Source organism: Protopterus annectens, chromosome 2.part1 (assembly GCF_019279795.1).
Source record: "Protopterus annectens isolate FY-2018-M chromosome 2.part1, PAN1.0, whole genome shotgun sequence".
Lineage (NCBI taxonomy): Eukaryota > Metazoa > Chordata > Ceratodontiformes > Protopteridae > Protopterus > Protopterus annectens.
The window spans coordinates 1,012,699,063-1,012,718,447 of NC_056729.1; positions in this window are offsets into that span (position 1 = coordinate 1,012,699,063).

Consider the following 19,385-nt stretch of genomic DNA (forward strand, 5'->3'; position numbering starts at 1 on the left):
CTTTTACCACCTTTAATGTGACCTATAACCTGTACAATTCAATTGAAAAACAAAAAAATCTGTTAGGGGAAAAATATAAAAAATTAAAAAAAAATGTACAATAAGCTGGTTGCATAAGTGTGCGCACCCTTAAACTAATACTTTGTTGAAGCACCTTTTGATTTAATTAAAGCATTCAGTCTTCTTGGGTACACATCTGCCATCAATTAAAGAGATTCTGATTAACCACAAATAAAGTTCAGCTGCCCTAGTAGGACAGAATGTCAGCAATGTAGGCAGCATCACATTAGCTACTGTACATGTTGATATACGCACATATTACCCTGTAACAATGCCATATTTGGTATTGTTGACAATACCTCTCTCTCACATTTCCATAGGTACATCAAGTGTGGCCGGAGTCCAAGGTTCTGTACCTGGTAGGTGTGATACTGTTGTCTTATGGATCACATATACCCTAAGAATGTTAAGGGTTGCCATTTTGCCCTATGCACAACTATTATGCTTAGCCATAGTACAATATTTGTATGTTCCATTTCAGAGGGGTTAACTGAAGTATATTCAATGAGTAATTGCAGTTGTGTATTTGCAGGAGCAGTAACACATTTGCACTTATTGCCGATACGGTCTATGCAGTCTACTATACAGGAGGCAATCACTCACAGATACCTGTTCACACACAATATGGAGATGATACATACCTGAGGCTGTGAGACTATAAGTGGCATAGTATGCTCAAGACGGGTGCACTGGCTTTCAGGTGTAGATTTATCAGATACACTAACATATTCCTTATCTCACAGGTGTATAGTGCTGGCAATATTAACCAGACGTAGCTGCACTTAATGTTATAAAGGGCCTGTCTTGTCTGTGTATGTTGTAGTCTGTGTGTTGTGCATGGGATCAGAAATAAGATGTGGTATGTGTAATGCACCTGTGGCACCTCACCAGTATGTGTGTGTGTGTGTGTGTGTGTGTGTGTGTGTGTGTGTGTGTGTGTGCGGGTTACTATACATAATAGTGCAGGTCATAATGTATGTATGTTGTCTTCCTCCTCACAGGGTGTCCCCCCCTCAACCTGATGTCAGTGTCTCATCGGACTCTGATGATAATGGTGACCATATTAAGGCACAGTTGGAGTTGTTGGGGGCTGAATCTGTCCCATGGGTTGACATCCCACTTCCTCCCCTATTGTCCCTGCACGCAGTCAGTATGCCCACACATACCCAGTCCACTGAGGGCACAGATATCAGACAGAGTGTGCCAACATTGAACAGGAGAGTGTGGCAACTATGGCATCAATGAGTATAGACACTGGCCATAGCCAGAGAACTGGCGATGTCCCACACAGGCAGATTGACAGGGGTGCTCGAAGGAGGACTGCTGCCCATCCACCACCTGTCACAGGTGTCACATCATGGGTCACTCGATGCATGTTTTGGTCCATCATGGAGGCACAGGCATGTTCCAAATGCAACACCAGATGGATGCTTAGGATTATGGATGTTGCACAGGCCAACATCCATGACTCCTTCCACCACACTGGTGATGCCCTGGATCATTTCACTGATGTAGTGGACAGATGTTGGGGTGGACATTGTCAGTCCTTGACTGCACACTGTCTGTGGTGGAAAATCTGGTTGGAGTCAGGCATCGGACATATGGACATAGGTCAGCAACATCATCTGCTGAGAGTCCAAGTGGCCATGCACACTCGCGGTCCCGAAATGGCAGTACCTCCAGCACTACAGAAGGGAGTGTGTTGTCCAAACCATGACATGGCAGGCCATGGCCACATGGCCCTGTGTGGGACAGGGGCCCAGCAGCCACCAGTCACCATCGGCTATGCTACTAGCACTACACCTGACCTGGACATGGTGGTGCCAGTTCCCCTCCTGGCAGAGCCAGTTCTCGTGTTCATGGCAAGAGATGGTGAACTGTCCACTCTGCCATGTATGGTCCACAACTGTCCAACATACACATGTGTAGGGCTAACAATGGGCTTGACTGTGTATATGCACATACTCATACATCACTGTCACATGCAGGTCACCAACAGACACACATAGCACCTCTCCATGCCCCAGATAGCCAGCACCCCTTCCCAACTCACACACATACTGTCAAGTGGTTGGCACAGCCTAGGTCTGTGACACCCCCACACCACACCCTGTGCATGTGATGATATCTGTACCACATCCTTGCCATCCATACCATTGATGCAGGGACATGCAAATATGTATCTGATGCACAGGGTAACTACAGTACATTATATGTAGTTTTGTAGTGCAGTAGGGTTATGCCATGACAGGTGCTGTATGCTGGCAGGTGTCATGAGTACATATCAAACTTTGTCTACATTTGTTACATGATGCTAGACTGGTGGTAGTGTTGCAGAATAACAGGTGTCTCACAGAAGTATGTATGTTTCTGTTCCAGGGATCTGAGTGGCTAAGCTATGGAGACTTGATGGCAATACAGTGGCACAGGATGGCATGGCAGCAGAGCAGACATATGACACCAGTAAGGTACGGCTGTAAACATGCATGGTTACCTAGGTGCATATCTGTAGAAAAGTGCATCAGGGGCAATGACGGACATCACTGTAATCATCCATGCATACCCTGTGACAAGGCATGCTACCTTTGGTACATGTTGCCTGGGTGTTCTGTACATACAAATGTAGGTGGTGGCGGATAGCATTTATGCCTAGGTAGATGCAGGCTATTTATGGCCTGCAGCTACTGACAATGCAGTGAAATGCATGGCAATTGCACACCCATATGTGAACTGCTGCATGGGAATATATTTGTGCAGTTACACACACAGAGTTGCCTTTATTGTGATTACAGCCCCTTCCTATCTATTAGTATACATTACAGCAGTAAGTATTTATTGCATGGGACACAGAGCTTATCTATTTTGAGATTGTCAGCCAGTGCTGTTAATGTCAATGACATCAGCAGGCCTTGTAAAGAAGGCCACTATGGAGGCCGGCAGGTAGTCACAGGGCCTTAAAATGTATAACCATTCCACAGAGATAAGCATGACAGGCATGTGTACACTGCTGCAATGGGATATATTTACACACAAGCACACACAGTTGCCTGTTGCAAGATTAGAACCCATACTTATTGGTTAGCATACACTATAGTAGTGAGCATTTGTTGCATGCACAACAGAGCTTACCTGTGCTGAGATTGTCAGCCAGTGCTGTTAAGGTGGAAGGCATCAGCAGTTGTTGACAGGCAGGACAATGTTGAGGAGGACGTTAGTCACAGGGCCATAAAATGATTGACCATTGTACAGACATCGGCCAGATGGACATATCTGTACTGCAGTAAGGGAAATACCTACACACATGTACACAAAGTGGCTGATGTGAGATTAGAACCCCTACCTAGCTACTATAGCTCACAGCACTTATTGCACTACTGATTACATCTAGTGTACATGTGGCTGCAGCCACAGTACTTGTGGACTATGCAAAGGGACCTTGTAATACACAGCATGTGTGGCATGCAGAGTGAATCTGCTTTATGCTGTTATTGTATCTACTGTCCTAGCAATGATGTACCTGTTAATACCCTTGCTATGTGTGTACAGTTACCAATATTGCCATTTCTGGCCAGTTGCAGTATGCTAGGTGGACAATTGGCTTGTGACAATATGGCCTGTCCAAGTCCTACGCTGAAGCCATTGCACATTACACCACCTGCTCACCATTGCATGTCTACAAGGTGACATTCCACAGGCAAAGAGTTCTGGTGGATTATGTCATTATGCGGACTTGGTCTGTTACCATCAGACACTGTAATATGTGTAGGTGCAGATAACCCCAGCATGCTCTGTGTAGGTGTACGCATTTGAACATCCACACAGACATATACAAATGTATAATTTATATTTATATATATAAATATATATATATATATATATATATATATATATATATATATATATATATCAGGGATGTCAACTTAAATATAGCTGTGTGTGTGTGTGTGTGTGTGTGTGTGTGTGTGTGTGTGTGTGTGCATTATGTAACTGCATTTGTTATTTATATATATATATATGTGTGTGTGTGTGCGTGTGTGGGGGGGAGTGTACATCACTCTATCACTTTACACATTTATGTAGCTATAAATATATATATATATATATATATATATATATGTATGTATGTATATATTACCTGGGTCTACTTCAGATCACTGAAATCCCATTTCACTGACTTTCATTTTACTGACACTAAATAACCTAAATTTCACAATACTGACAACTCATGTCACTGAATCTCATTTCACTGACAGTTTACAATGCTAAATTTCAAAAGACTAAATGGGAAACCATAGACAAACACACTGACAACACTAATCACTAGCTCTTTCCACAACTTAAAAACTACTTACTCATCCTCTTAACAGAAACCAGACAATATAAAACCAAAGTAAGTGGGAGGCTATGCCCCCCAACATGGGGGGTTGAGGCTGTGCCCCCACATCCCCCCTAACTATGTATACTATCTCCAGGATTGCACTACAGTGGGGAAAAGAGCATATACCTTTTACTTGCCTCACAGTACTCTACACGCTGCCACTACTGCTGGGAATGCACAAAACTTCTGCCATATTACTTTCGAAACTTCCCATATAAATGTAAAAATACATACCCACATTTAAAAACAAAACAACACCACTTTCTACAATATTATCAGTATTCTGACAGTCAGCACTGTAAGTTACAGGCATTCTTTCTATCACAAACAAGTTAAAAGTGAATAGAAACCCACATCAGGTCTATAGCTTACAATTCAGTGAAATGAGATTCAGTCAAATGAATTTTCAACATTTTGAAAATTAGGTGATTTGGTATCAGTGAAATTAATTTCAGTGAAATGGGATTTCAGTGATCTGAAGTAGACCCATGTTACCTACACACACACACACACACACACACACACACACACACACACATATACATATATATATATATATATATATATATATATATATATATGTATGCACACACACACACACACACACACACATATATACACACACACACACACACACACACACACACACACACACACACACACACACACACACGCACACACATATGGTTCCCCTTTATAATCTCAAAATACTGAAAGCTTGAACTTCAGTATCTCAACACTATAAAGTCGAACAGCCCACAATCCCGAAACACACAAACACGAAAAACTAAAATCCCGAACATTCACAAACCATACACCACACAACACGCACACCATTTAACGCAAAACACACAAACCACACAATCCTGCACTACATTTACACAGGGGTCAAGCCCCCCTGCACCCCCCACACCACCCCTATTTATATATACCAACTCTGAGACCGCACTAACAGTCAAGACATGCATTACTCACATGCAGACATTCCACACTCCCTCGCACACACACACACATACACACACACACACACACACACACACACACACACACACACACACACACACACACACACACAAACACAACCTCCCTACTCTAACCCACACCACACAAACACACACACACACACACACACACACACACACACACACACACACACACACACACACACACACACACACACACAACTTACAATAAGTCTCACATACACTCACTTACCTTCACTTCCGTAAAACATCCCGGCCAAACACTTCCCATCCCATTGCTGCACTGCATAAGTGCAGATTCGAGATATTCGAATTTGCGCTTATACACTTTCGAGATTTTGCATTTTCACCTTTATGGTCCCGAGATACTGAAATTTGAGCTTTCAGTATTTCAGGATTGTAAAGGGGAACTATATATATATATATATATATATATATATATATATATATATATGTGTGTGTGTGTGTGTGTGTGTGTGTGCCACATACTGATAGATAGGGTAATCATGTGTGAGGGGGATAGGGAGAGACATATACGTTTACATAGCTGTCTGTATGCACAGATATATTTTCACATATCAGTTCTATAGGCAGATGAGACATTAGACATGAGCTCAGGTAAGCTAAGTGTAGGCGCATGCCCAGTGTGGCTGTCAGTACTTATAAGGTTACTCCAGGCCAGACCTACCTGTACTACAGTCTGTAGTTTTGTGTGCTGCAGCTAATTGGCTGCTGCACCTGATTAAATAGTCCAGCACCTCCCTGATATTTCGTTCAAGGGATTACCTAGCTGGGTGCTGAATGTAATATATGACTCATACCTATTGACTGTACAGCTTGTAATAGACTGTACAGAGTTTTGCATCATATGTATGATACATTTTACATACCATTGTGATTGTCTGGTACATCAGTGGCAAATCATTATAGATTGCCATTAGGAAATGATGACAGACATTTGAGTTACTGACTTCATACACACCAAGAAACCCATGCTATTGTATGACCTTTTATTCTCTGAACTTTCTACATTTGACTGGCCGGTAGTTAATCCTTTTCCTTATATTTGGGCCTTTGTCCCACTACTGTTCATGGCTTTGTCCAGATTTCCTGCTCTAAATGGTTGTAGGTATGATGTGACTGGAGTACATGATGTAACACTACACACCAGGTGACAGTCTTCACACCTCACACTGTACATGTTTTAGCAGGATATCCAGCATTCTGTCGAATATGTCTGCTCTGTTACTCATGCAGTTTTGTTTTCTAGTAATATACTACTAAATGTTGCCCACTGAATTGTTGTCAGTACTGACACAGTTAAGTGATGGCCTTTACATCCTGCTGCTATTCTGACCTGTTGCAACCTGCTGTTATACTATCCACCTTCTAGGTTACTCAGAGCATGTATAATGTCTGTAGGTTTGGCCCTCTGTCTCTCCATAGGTTCATAGGTTCATAGTTTGGTACTAGGCTATCGGCCCTAGGGCCTATACAAGCCTAGCCATAAGTATTCCCTGGCGATTTCTTCCCACAGTATTTACTTCACTGGACCCCTGTCTAGCAAGACGACTGACATGATCCTCGGGGAGAGTTTCCTATCTCCCATCCAATCATCAAGGTTCCTTTTGAAGACAGCCAAAGAGGTGCTCTGCTTGACATGTATGGGCAGTCTATTTCAGAGTCTGAGGAGTCTCATCAGGAACCTATTCCTCCAGCATGTTTTGTTCATTGTGATGACAAGGTTTAGATCCCTGGAGCATGTGTCTCTGAGGGATTGGGATTTCTTTAAGTGTAGCATGTCCAACAGCTCTGGGTTTGACATGGCCTTCTATGTTAAGCAGAGACCACCTCTGAGTACACGATATGTGACAGAGTATAGGTGGAGTTTCTTTAGACGGTCAGCATAGGACATTTGCTTTAGGCCTGTGATTCATTTAGTGAGGTATTTCTGCAACCTTTCCAGTTGTTGCAGATGTCTTGAGAGGTACATAGCAAATGGGCCATTGTATTCTATAATGGGTCTAATGAGGGATGAGTACATTGGGAAAATGACCTCCTTTTTTCTGGATGAAAAGCCCTTAGTGATGAGGTGTGCCACATAGAAGGATTTCCTGACTATTGTGGCGATGTGGTTATCGAAAGTGAGACCACTGTATTCCTAAGTCTCTTATCACACTTTCAGTGTTTAGTGTACTGCCACCTATGTGGCAATTCACGGGTACATGTTTTTTTCCCAAAGGGGATAACTATACATTTCTTGGCATTGAGCTTGAGCCCATGGCTCTGGCACCAAGCATCTGTTTCTGTAAGGCTCTTTTATAGAATATCCACATCATTTGGGAAATCAGTAATCGCTCCCAGTTTGCAGTCATCTGTGAACTTTGTTAGCCAGAGTCCCTTAGTGTTGGCCTGTACTTCAGAGAAGTAGATGCCAAACAAGAGCAGTCCCAGGACTGAACCCTGAGGTACTCCACTTGTCACTTGTCTGAAGCTGGATTTGGAGTTGGCTACTTTTACAGTGTGGGTTCTGTCAGCAAGCCAGTTGGCAACCCATCAAGTGACGTAGGGATTAATGCCCAGCTTAGTAAATTTATTGATGATTCCAGAGTGGGGGATGGTGCCAAAGGCCTTGGTGAGGTCCATTGTCTCTGGGTTTGTCCATCTTTACTGCAGTTACAGATTGGGCCACATTGACAGCCTGTGGGACTCCTACCATAGGAGTATCTCACATGCAAAAGTTGTACATGCAGCCAGCTTCAAACCATGAACACCATCAACCATGCAAATGTACTTAGCCCACTGAGCCACACCAGCCACAGGAAAGTGAGGTATAATTTCTCATGCTATCAACAGCAGACAGACATCCACTTTGACCCCTGCATATTGTGGAAAATAGAACATGTAGCCAAGTTGTTTGGGACAGCCCTGGGATTGTGTGGTCTGCCGATATACCCATGCAAACATACTGTTACTGCACTGATGTGTTGGGGGTAGCGGACTCTAGCATTGATAGTCATGCATCTGTCCTACGACCCTGCTGTTTAGCATTTTCCTTGTATACTGCAGTGGGTTTTGCTGGCTTGTGGCCTAATGCATGGGACAGTCAGTACTGGACAGAGTACTTGTTGTCCCACATAGCTGTTAGTTTTCTGCATACTTGCAGCAGGTCCATACATATGCTACAATAGTCTAGTACCTTGTCCATTTGTTGTAAAGGAGAGTGGCTTACCTTGTAAATGCAGCAGTTGAGATACCTGTGTTGCATGGCTGACTCTGTCTGATGCATGCAGTACATAGCCAATACATGGTAAGGTACAGGTTGTGTGTGTGGCTAGCATCGTTTTTACTATGTATGTGAGTTGGAGTGAGGTGTCAGTCCCTGGGACCCTAGGTTGTCAGTGCATGTGCTATGCATTGCCTATTTGCCAAGGCCAAGGCATGCAGGACACACCTACATCTGCCTACAGGGACAGCCTCAGGGGTTTCCTCTTATGAGTCCCCCTCTGGGTGTGGGTATAAGAACCTTGGCACTGGTGGCGGGCTGTGTGTCCTATCCCTGTGATGATTCTACTGGAGCTGTTTCCACAGGATCATATTATATAGTATGGCACATACTGTGAACATCTGTGCACATGTGGCTGGAGAGTACTGCAGGGCTCCACCTGATATACTGAGGCAATGAAACCGTTACTTGATCAACCCAAACACTCGGTCTATGATGTTCCTAGTTTGTGCATGTTCCTCATTATGGCATTCTTCAGTAGGTGTGTCTGTGTGTGTGTGTGTGTGTGTGTGTGTGTGTGTGTGTGTGTGTGTGTGCGTGTGCATGTGCGTGTGTGTGTGTGTGTGTGTGTGTGTGTGTGCGCGTGTGTGTGTGCATGTGTGTGTGTGTGCATTTCTGATGAGTGTCATTATCTACAGTTCCTGTGCGTAGCCAGCATTCCCCAGTAGATGGCCATACAGCATGCCCCCCCTGGCAAACATCTGGTACAGCTGTGATGCATGTCAGATATGGGAGTCATGATAACTGCCAGGGCTGCCAGCGCACACATTCATGATAATGCCCTGGGCATTGCACATGACCTGGTAGTTGATGGAGTGATACCTCTTGTGGTTGATATAGACTCTACCCTCCTCAGTGGATGGTGCTTTGATGTATACATGAGTGCAGTCTATGGCACCCAGTACCTCAGTGTAGTGTGTTAAACTGTAGAAGAGAAGCATACTGCTGGCCCTCTCATCAGGGGTGCGGGCTAAATAAATCTGCTCACTGGCATGTGTTTACACGGCGGCCAGGAAATGGTGGAGTACTCTGGATACTAATGCCTGTGAGACCCCCATCATGTCACCAGTTGTTCTTTGAAAAGTACTTGTAGCCAGTATTCTAAGGGCTACACATACCTGTTTCCACTGGGATGGGTCCCCCTCTGTTGGGTCTGGGTCTGAGTTGAAAGAGGCAGAACTCGGTGAGTTCTTGTAATATGTCCCTGTCCACCCTGTTGCACTCTACAATGTCCAGCTCACGTAGCTCCTGGAAGGTTACCCTGGGCCTGAACACTCTTCTCCTTCTCAGTCTAGGCCTATTGTCAGCAGCAGCATCAGCACTGACCTCAGCCTCTAACACATACAGATGTAGCAGAGCAGCAGCAGCCCCTAGCATTCTGTCAGTTAAAATGCCCAGATCTGTACTCCAATGGTGCAGAGTACAGACCTGGGAATTTTAACTGACAGAATGCTAGGGGCTGTCAGTCAGTTAAAATTCCCAGGTTTGTACTCCAATGGTGCAGAGTATGGGGGAGAAATCAGATTGTAGGGTGTATGCATAATTTATAGTGGTCTGCTGCAGATGCAGCCTGTGTGATTGGCTAACTATGATGCATTCCACCTGCCAGGTATATCACTGAGGGGTTTGAATGGCCCTGTGTAAGTGAAACAGGGGTTATTAGTAATTTATACATGCATGGCTTTCACAGGTTATTTCTTTTTTTTTTACTCCTTTCCCAGCTAAGCACAGTGGTGCAGCATGCAAACACACTCAACCCAGCTAAAAGAAATGCCCTAATACTAAACAACCCTTAGCAGCACTGGACACATCCACTTGCCTAGCTGAGAGGCATACCATGCAAACGGGTGCCGCTCAACTCCAATCTTCTTAAACATGTAGTGACACACAACCTTTTGATGTCAGCTAGCTCTCCTGTGGACACCATCATGGTTCTGAGGTTACATGGATTTTACCTGCAGACACAGTAACCCATATTTGCTATTCAGTAACTCCAGATTATTTGCATACAGATCTGTGCACACAACCTGGATACTACACTATTCAAGGGCCTGCCTCCTTAGCAACCACATAAATCTACCATTGTAGATAGTCCATGCAGTACCCAATAATTCATTATTGTCATGTATTTCTTATTTTTCATTTTTAAACATTTAAATATCTTTCTTTGCATGATGGCATGTTTGCACACTGCTGTGCACTGCACAAACGTAATATGGGTAATAATAAAACTTTATATTAAATTATTTTGCATTACGTTTTGGACACACAGGGCATATTTTTGCACATATCTGTGCTACTATGCAATTTCTGACCTTGTACAAGGGCTTTTACAGCCACTGTTCAATTTTTATTTTCTTATACACTGAAATTTTCCATGTACACTTCAGACATGAGCACAGGGTCTATAGGACTGCCTATCTGCTTGCTGGATTGGTCCAGCACCCTCATTTGCATGTACTTCACCTGATTATGAAGTGATTTGCATGCCATGGACACTTCCATGTTTGCATGCTCATGCATGCCCCTCTGCACTGTTTACTGTATCTCATGGCTGCTTACTTCCATGTAAGCTCCATGCCACTATGCCTACAAGGAAAATCACTCTGTGTATGCTTTATTGAATTCCCCCTACAGTCAATTTTTAACTAACTTCACTGACTATATTAAATTTAACTCATGTTCTAGAGATATGCAAACAGATGATGAATAAATACTAAAAAGAGTGGTATTTTGTACTTTGGACCACCAAAACTATACACAAATTCAGCTTGAGATTCTTGAGTATAATGACTTGGATAGCTACATAATACACAGTCTGGACTTAATTATTTACAATCTATGTAAGACTAAGTATTTAATATAACCCCATATTTTCATAATATTCCAAAGGAGACTGACCATTATTGGGAAATATTCAAATGATGTTCACCCAAAGTATTAATGGCAAAAGCTGTGTTTTGAAAAGATGTGAAGAGGCATATGTTATTTTCCATAACTTGTCATTGTTTACTTGGAAGGTTATATCTAGCACACTGCATGATGAAGAATCTAGATTACTGTCAAACATCAAAATGTTACCATCTTGTAAATCATCATGAGGAAAAGATTGTACAATCCTCATTCTAAAATGTATAACTGCTACTACTCCAAATTTACAGCACATTCTTTAGTGAAATAATTGAATAGGCTACCCCTAAATATAAGATGCTGTGTCACACTGATATATTTAAGAAGTCATTAAACTCATGTTTTAGAAGCAATGTTTCTTCTGAAAATGTCCAAACCATGTATTCACAGTCTTTGACCTTAATACAGTATAAACAAGTATAAGTTGCCAGATTTTTGACTGGCCAGGTAGGGACTAAAAAAAAGGTCTTTCACTATAAGTGAAGACTAGGGTCTTCCACGTCTTTAATGAAACTGCAATGTTTCACATTAAACAGAAGTAGCTCTGTGTGTTTATTTTTTATTTGATTGGCCCAGGCCAATCAAAAATAAACACAGAGCTACTTCTGTTTAATGAGAAACATTGCAGTTCTGCATTAGACAGACGTAGCTCTGTTTTGCGATGTTTTGATTGGCCCGTATACCAGTATACAGGCCAATCAAAAACCGCTAAACACGGAGCTACTTCTGTTTAATGCGGAACATCACAGTTCTGCATTAAACAGAAGTAGCTCTGTTTTGCGATGTTTAGATTGGCCCATATACTGGTATACAGGCCAATCAAAAATTGCTAAACACAGAGCTACTTCTGTTTAATGCAGAACATCGCAGTTCCGCATTAAACAGAAGTAGCTCTGTTTTGCGATGTTTTGATTGGCCCATGTACCGGCATATGGGCCAATCAAAAATCGCTAAACATGGAGCTTCTTGTGTTTAAAGCGGAACTTCCGCATTAAACACAAGAAGCTCCATGCTTAGCGATTTCTGATTGGCCCGTATGCCGGTATACGGGCCAATCAAAAAAAAAAAAAGCGGAGGCTGCCCGGGATTTAAACCGGAAGTGCGGGACTCAGGATCAGGCTGCTGATCTCGGGACAGTCCCGCCCAAATAGGGACGTCTGGCAACCCTGGGTCTGCCCCACTTAGCTTGTTACCACTGTGACCCTGCTAAAAGTATCTGGCATAGAAAATGGATAAATGGACTAACTGACATTCTAGTGAAGACAATCCTTAAGCCATGTTCAATGCTCCTCCTTTTGATATAAGGAAGCAGTCTTTTCAGGTAAGTGTGAACTGAAAATAGGAGAATGGGAAATAATTGAGAGGCGCCATTCAGTTGAGGCAAGGTGAAGTTATAATGATGGTGACATAAAGGTCTGCATTGATAAGGACCTTTATGAAATGTGGTGCTGGATACCAAATGCCAAGTTTAATAAAAGGTCTAGGGTATGGCTTTACTCTAATATATAAATATTAATAGCCATTAGTGTGGGAAATAGAATCCGCGGTGGTGCAGCGGTAGCGTTGTTGACTCACAGCAAGAGGTTCTCCCATTCGATTGTTGGCTGGAGTGTGGGGAGTGCCTTCTGTGTGGAGTCTGCATGTCCTCCCCGCGGTTGGGTGGGCGTTCGAATGACATGCTTAAATGGGCGTGCCTTCATTGAAGGTTGAATGTCGAACTAGCACCTCGGCGTTCGTGAAAATCTACTGCCAATCATTAGCGGACCGGAGTTCCACTGTGGCGACCCCTAACTGGGAAAAGCCAAAAGACAAACAACAAGTGTGGAAAATATTTCAAAAATGCTTTCTTGCAGTTTCTATCTGCTTTTATCAAAGCAATGTCTTTTGCAACTTTTTCCTTATTTTACTATAACATATTCTAGTAATTCCTTACTACCTTTTTGGATTTGATATGATCTGTCTGTTTAGGTGAATTGCAAGCTATACAATGTCAAGTGAAAGTTATTCATGCAATGCATAACCTCAAAGTTTGCAGAATTCCTGGCTAAAATGCCATTCTGCTTTCAACCTGAGAGGAAATGTGTATTTCACATCCTAAGATGTAATTAGCTATAAGTTGCAAAGGGAAACATTCATGAATTGAAAACTTGTGAAAACAGGATTTTAATCCAGAGAATGATTTTGATTAGGTAGGTCTAAGGGAGTATCAAGGCATAGTGTTTCATTTATATGATTTTAATGTGTAGTTTATATATAGCTTCCACACTAATCTTTGTTTTGTGCATAAATGCCAGTACAATGAATGCAAACAATAAATCAGCTAACTATGGATGTCTCAGAGACAAATTTGTCAGGACTTTGTGTAAACTTCATTGAAGGTTCAGAACCTTGGAGAATAACATTTTGAGTTAAACAAAGCAAATAAAAAGCTGCATTTAAGCAGCAAGCAGGTTATAAACGAGTGGTTTAATTCACTTGCTACACAGCTATGAGTAGCAAGAGATTTATGCTGTTTTACTACTTTTAGAAATATTTGTGTTGTTAATTTCAGGCATCCATTTCTGCTTTCTGTGACACTTGCCTTCCAAGGCAACACAATTAGCTGACATTTTTTTGAGGGGGTTACTTTGAAAAATTAACTGATCACTGCAGAATGCACATTAGTCAAACATATACCTGGAAATGGTTTCTCATGTAAATGCTTCCTTTTTTCATGAGTTTATGCTATGCTTTGTTGCCATGGATATAAGTGAGTTCTATTTATCCTGGATTCTGGACTGTTTCAATGCTCAGATAATGTTTTACACACTTTCTTCATATACTCAAGCTAGTTGACTGGGAGCAATCTCTTTAACAGAGCTTCCTAAATTGGTTAGCTCCTACATGACTTTACTGCCAGAGTCTACTGGCAGGATTTGAATTAATGTTAACCACCTGGCATGGTTAATTCATTAATCATTTTTTATAAGTCATATACCTTGCAGTTTAAAACAACTTTTATTTATGTTTCTGTATTCCATCATAGTTTAGGTTATAGATTCAAGACTGATATGTAGGTAATAGATGTGCAGTGCAAGAGACCATTAAAAAGCCTCTCCCAAATTTCCAATTACCCCATGGCACTATTTGGTTCATGGTCACACAACAGGCAAATGAAGACAGAAATATGAAAACACTCTACCCCTGCTAAATGAAGGCAGAAAGATTCAAACCTTGCACCCTTGCTAATGTAGCAACCTCTGCTCATTAGCCATGTGCCATTCTCCCTGAACATTTTTTCTTGTTTAATATAGGATCTTTGCTCAGTCTGTGAACCACAACTGCTACATATATGTTTAATTTTCCATTTACTGTCTTGTTCTTGTTTATCATTTCATAATGTATATTTTTTGTCTCTGAGGAACACTAGATTTTAGGTTACAAATAACCTCAGAACAGCTCTAAGCCTTCTGGCCTTACAAACCCCTCATCTAAATTTTATGCCAGAAAATCATAGTTGTTGTTTACAAGCCAGTCTTAGGTGAAATTCTTGACTGACTGATTGTTCATTTCTTTCAAAAGCCTAGCCAGTATACCTCTATATGCTGTGTCAAGCAAGTGTGTGCTATATGATTTTAAAATGTGCTAGAGGCCTTGCTACAAGTACACCTCCATTTCTTATTACTTTCCAAATACATGAGTTTTACTGTTAGAAGAAGACAAAAATAAATCACTAACAACACATATCATAGCCTCACTACATCTTTGTTTATGCTTATTTATGACTTCACTAATGTAATTTTGCTGACTGAGTACATACCATTTATCTTGTTGCCTTTACACATGAGAGATGTGAACTGGAATTCATACTGGCTAATGAGCACTGAGGACATTTCCCTGCTCTTCAACAGCAGGTGAAGAAACCTTTAGAAACAACTAGAAATGTCATCAATTAAACAGGCAGGCCCACCTTCCCTCATTGGCTAGGTACCTTCATACATGTTGCACTGTGCTGTACCGTCAAGCATGGAGTCAATGGAGTATGAATCTTAAAGCCTTGTACAGGAAGGGAATGAACAGGCCTCTCTCTTTCAATGCATCTAGCATAAATACATGGCCTGCTAAGGACAGTACTAGACTATTATTTGTCCAAAAGTGGCTGCATTTCTCATTCAGACATAGACTTCTTTTATATGCAATGTACCTAACATAATGCTGTCAGAAATGTTCCCTTCTTTCTCAGCTGAGACCAGACTGCACAATTTTAATTTGTCTGTCTTGATCTGCGGACACTTTTCATTCTGCCTTGCTTTTCTTTTGTTTACTATTTTTGCTGGCATTCATCCACATCTCTAATCCTACACGTTGCTTTTATGTTTTGCCATATCAGTACATGTAACACGTAATACTACTATATTTGTGATGTTATTTCTTGCATAACTTATTGTTTTTTTTTTCAACTTCTTTTTAGCATTTATTAATACTTTATATCCTTAGAGAGATAATGTTCAATCATATCTATCATTTTTGTGGATGTGCCTTCTTTGCTTCTGTTCAGTTTAGAACTCTAATTATGTTTATATGAATCTGAAACATTTTTTATTTGATTTGTGTTTAAATAGTTTTATTATTTCTGCTTAATGAAGTTGTGTCCATGTTGTATTAAGGAAAAACATCTTTACAGTGAGAATTTGAAGAAGTATTCATCACAGAAAAAAAATATTTGCATTTTGTGGTCTGATTAAGAGAATGTTTATTCCTCTAGTATTGAAGAGAAGGTTACAGAACTCTATTCTAAAACTTCTTTAAATGACTACTGACCAAAGGTGACTTATTTTGAAGTTTTGAAGAGATTTAATATGAAAACTTTGGAACTAATGGATAGAAGTTAAATGTTATTCTCTTTCCTAAATCAGAACTTCCTCTCGAGCTACTCCCTTTTGCATCTATTCTGTTTGTCCTGGCTGGGACCTCTCAGCTCCACAAGGTTGGTTTAGCTTGCATCCGGTTGCTTCCACTTACTAGGACCTTTACTTCTATAACTGCGATCAACAGACTACAGTTAATAGACATCTCAGTGTTGTACTGCATACTTGAAGTATTACTTCAGGGAAGATCAACATCATTTCTTACAATTACAAAGTCTATAAGATAAATCTTGATTTAATTTCCTGTGTATGCTGGGGATTTTGTGATGAGAAGGTCATTTTATAACTGAAGATGTCAGAACAAGAGCAGAAACAAAACCTGATCACAGTTGTGTGTAATTCAAATCGACAACATGAAAATTAAATAATGCTCACAGCTGGATAGAGTAGCTTTGCTCTAATTACCACAACTTCAAACTCTAGGGTATACCCTCAGTTCAGTACAATTTATTTAATGACCTCTGCTAAACAGTATTTCATCAGACTTAAGACAGTGCCAGTGTTAAAATTAAACCTATCGGAAATCAATTAAACATATAACACTGCTGTTTTCTTTCAAAGTAATTCAAGACATTCAATGGGCTCTGCTCAGAAAACCTGCTTTCATTTATAAACAGAAACACAATGCTGAGTACCATTAGGCTACTTTTATCTGTCCGTCAAAAGTGTTTCACTAACACAGATGAAATTTCTGTATGGCTTATAAAATATCCAAAGTCACAAACCTTATGGGTTATAAATGCATTATGGGTTATAAATGGTAGAAAAGAACACAACAAAAATGTATGCACACTAAGCATAATGGCTGCTTAGAAGAATAAACATTTTCTCCATCTATAGTCTGCACAAAAGGAATTAATGATATCTATGGCAGATCAGCAAGGTCACACATTCTCTTCTCAGAAATGTTATTTAAAGAACTTAGCAATGCATCTTCTAGACTTTGAATAAACACATGCACATATGTATCTGCTGTGTATTTCTATGTGTGTGTGAGCATGTATCATTTTCTTATTTTTATTCTCTTTATTTTCTTAAAATGAAAAGAGACAATGCATCAAAAAAGTCACACACCCTTTCACTTTTCATTGAACACAAGATAACAACAGAGAAAGAATTCATAATTCATATTACATCAAAGATCCTGATACTTACAAAATGAAGCGACTTCTTGAATGCACATTTTCAATTGATACTTCACTGAAACTTAAAAATTAAACATTTCCTGTTAAAACTCCCAACCCCTCTTTATTATAATAATCTACTCTCTTGCCTGTTAAAGCTGCCACACTTCTCTCAAATTCCCAAGTTATCCCTGAAATGAGGAGCCTTCATCATCTATACCTAGTCTTATACCTGTTCTTTACTTTGACTTGATGCAACATCATCACATCATCCCCATGAGATCCTACCTATCTTACCTGACACCCTTACACTGACATTATGGCTTCAGTCCCTCCTACTAATGTATTAGAACCTTTTACCTCTTCTCCAACAAGTCTCAGTCTTCTTTCACATCCTCAACATTTCCAGTAAGTCCATTGCTTATCACCCTCGCACATCCTTCCTGTCCATTTATGGGCTGAATCCATTGTATACTGGTGTATAACTGACCTTTTGTAAGACCTACCAGTCACCTGCTTTACTTCATCTGCAGCAGTTTTGATTTCCACTATCTCCTCCTTTTCCCAAATTGCCCTCTCCATTTCAAGTCATAAGTAAACTAAATGCCTTTAGATTCTCTACATAAAATTTTTAAAAATACTTATTTTCACCATCTTTCTTTTCTTCTACACTTCCCATGCAGCTTTAAATCTCCACCTCAGATCTTGATTTCTACCTATCCTTCCTCTTCCATTAAATCACTGATTCTTTTGCTTATTCAGTGTCCCACCCACCTTCCAAATTCCTAATTGTCAATACATAAACTCTATCCATGCTTTTCTACTGTTCTGCACTGCCGTTCACTCTCCTGCTGAGTCTGCATCCCTACCATATGCACCTTATTTCTACATTTCTTGCCTCATAATTCCTCTTCTCTTGCAATTAACCTTCCATAAAATTACTAATCCACCTGCCGCATGCATCCCTTGAACTTGCCTAAAACCTATCCAGATACTCACTTTACTTTTTTTAAATAAGAATGTTTATTGCATCATACGTTAACATGCTTACATATAATGAACATCTAATAAACAGACATTACATCAGACATTACATCAACTCAATTGTCCAGCCTGTATAATATAAATCAAATGAAAAAAATAACATTACTTACAACAAAATCCTCCTCTGATTTAAGATAAATCAGCCAGTACTAATAATAAAACCACTTCTTTCCCTTGCTGCTAAATACTTACACTAATACTATTACAAGTGAGATTAGCTTTCATTGTGTCAAAGATAAGACATGGTTCCATCTATATACCATAAAACATTTCTTAATTTATATATTGTTAGGACATAAATTTAAAATACTGAAGAGTGTCCATTTTTCTTTCTGATAAACCACTAAGACTTTGTCAAATGTGCAAAAAACATGTTTTAACGCGTGGTTCCAACTTTCTTCCAGAAGTTAAAGATGGTAGCTAATACGTCAGCTGGAATAACTTATCCATGTCAAGGTCTCCTCATTTAATTTGACACCCTGAAGTGGAGTCTGCAATAGATAAAAGTGAATATCCCTGTCATGTGACAAAGATAATTTTGTTGCAAATTTGATCATGTCCAAGATACGCTCCCACATTTAATTACATTTCCATACAATGTGGATATAATTAGCATGTCCAACACCAAATTACCAACACCTACACTCATAAGTTTTTTTTATTCCTAAATGTGTCAGAGAAATAATGCCAAGT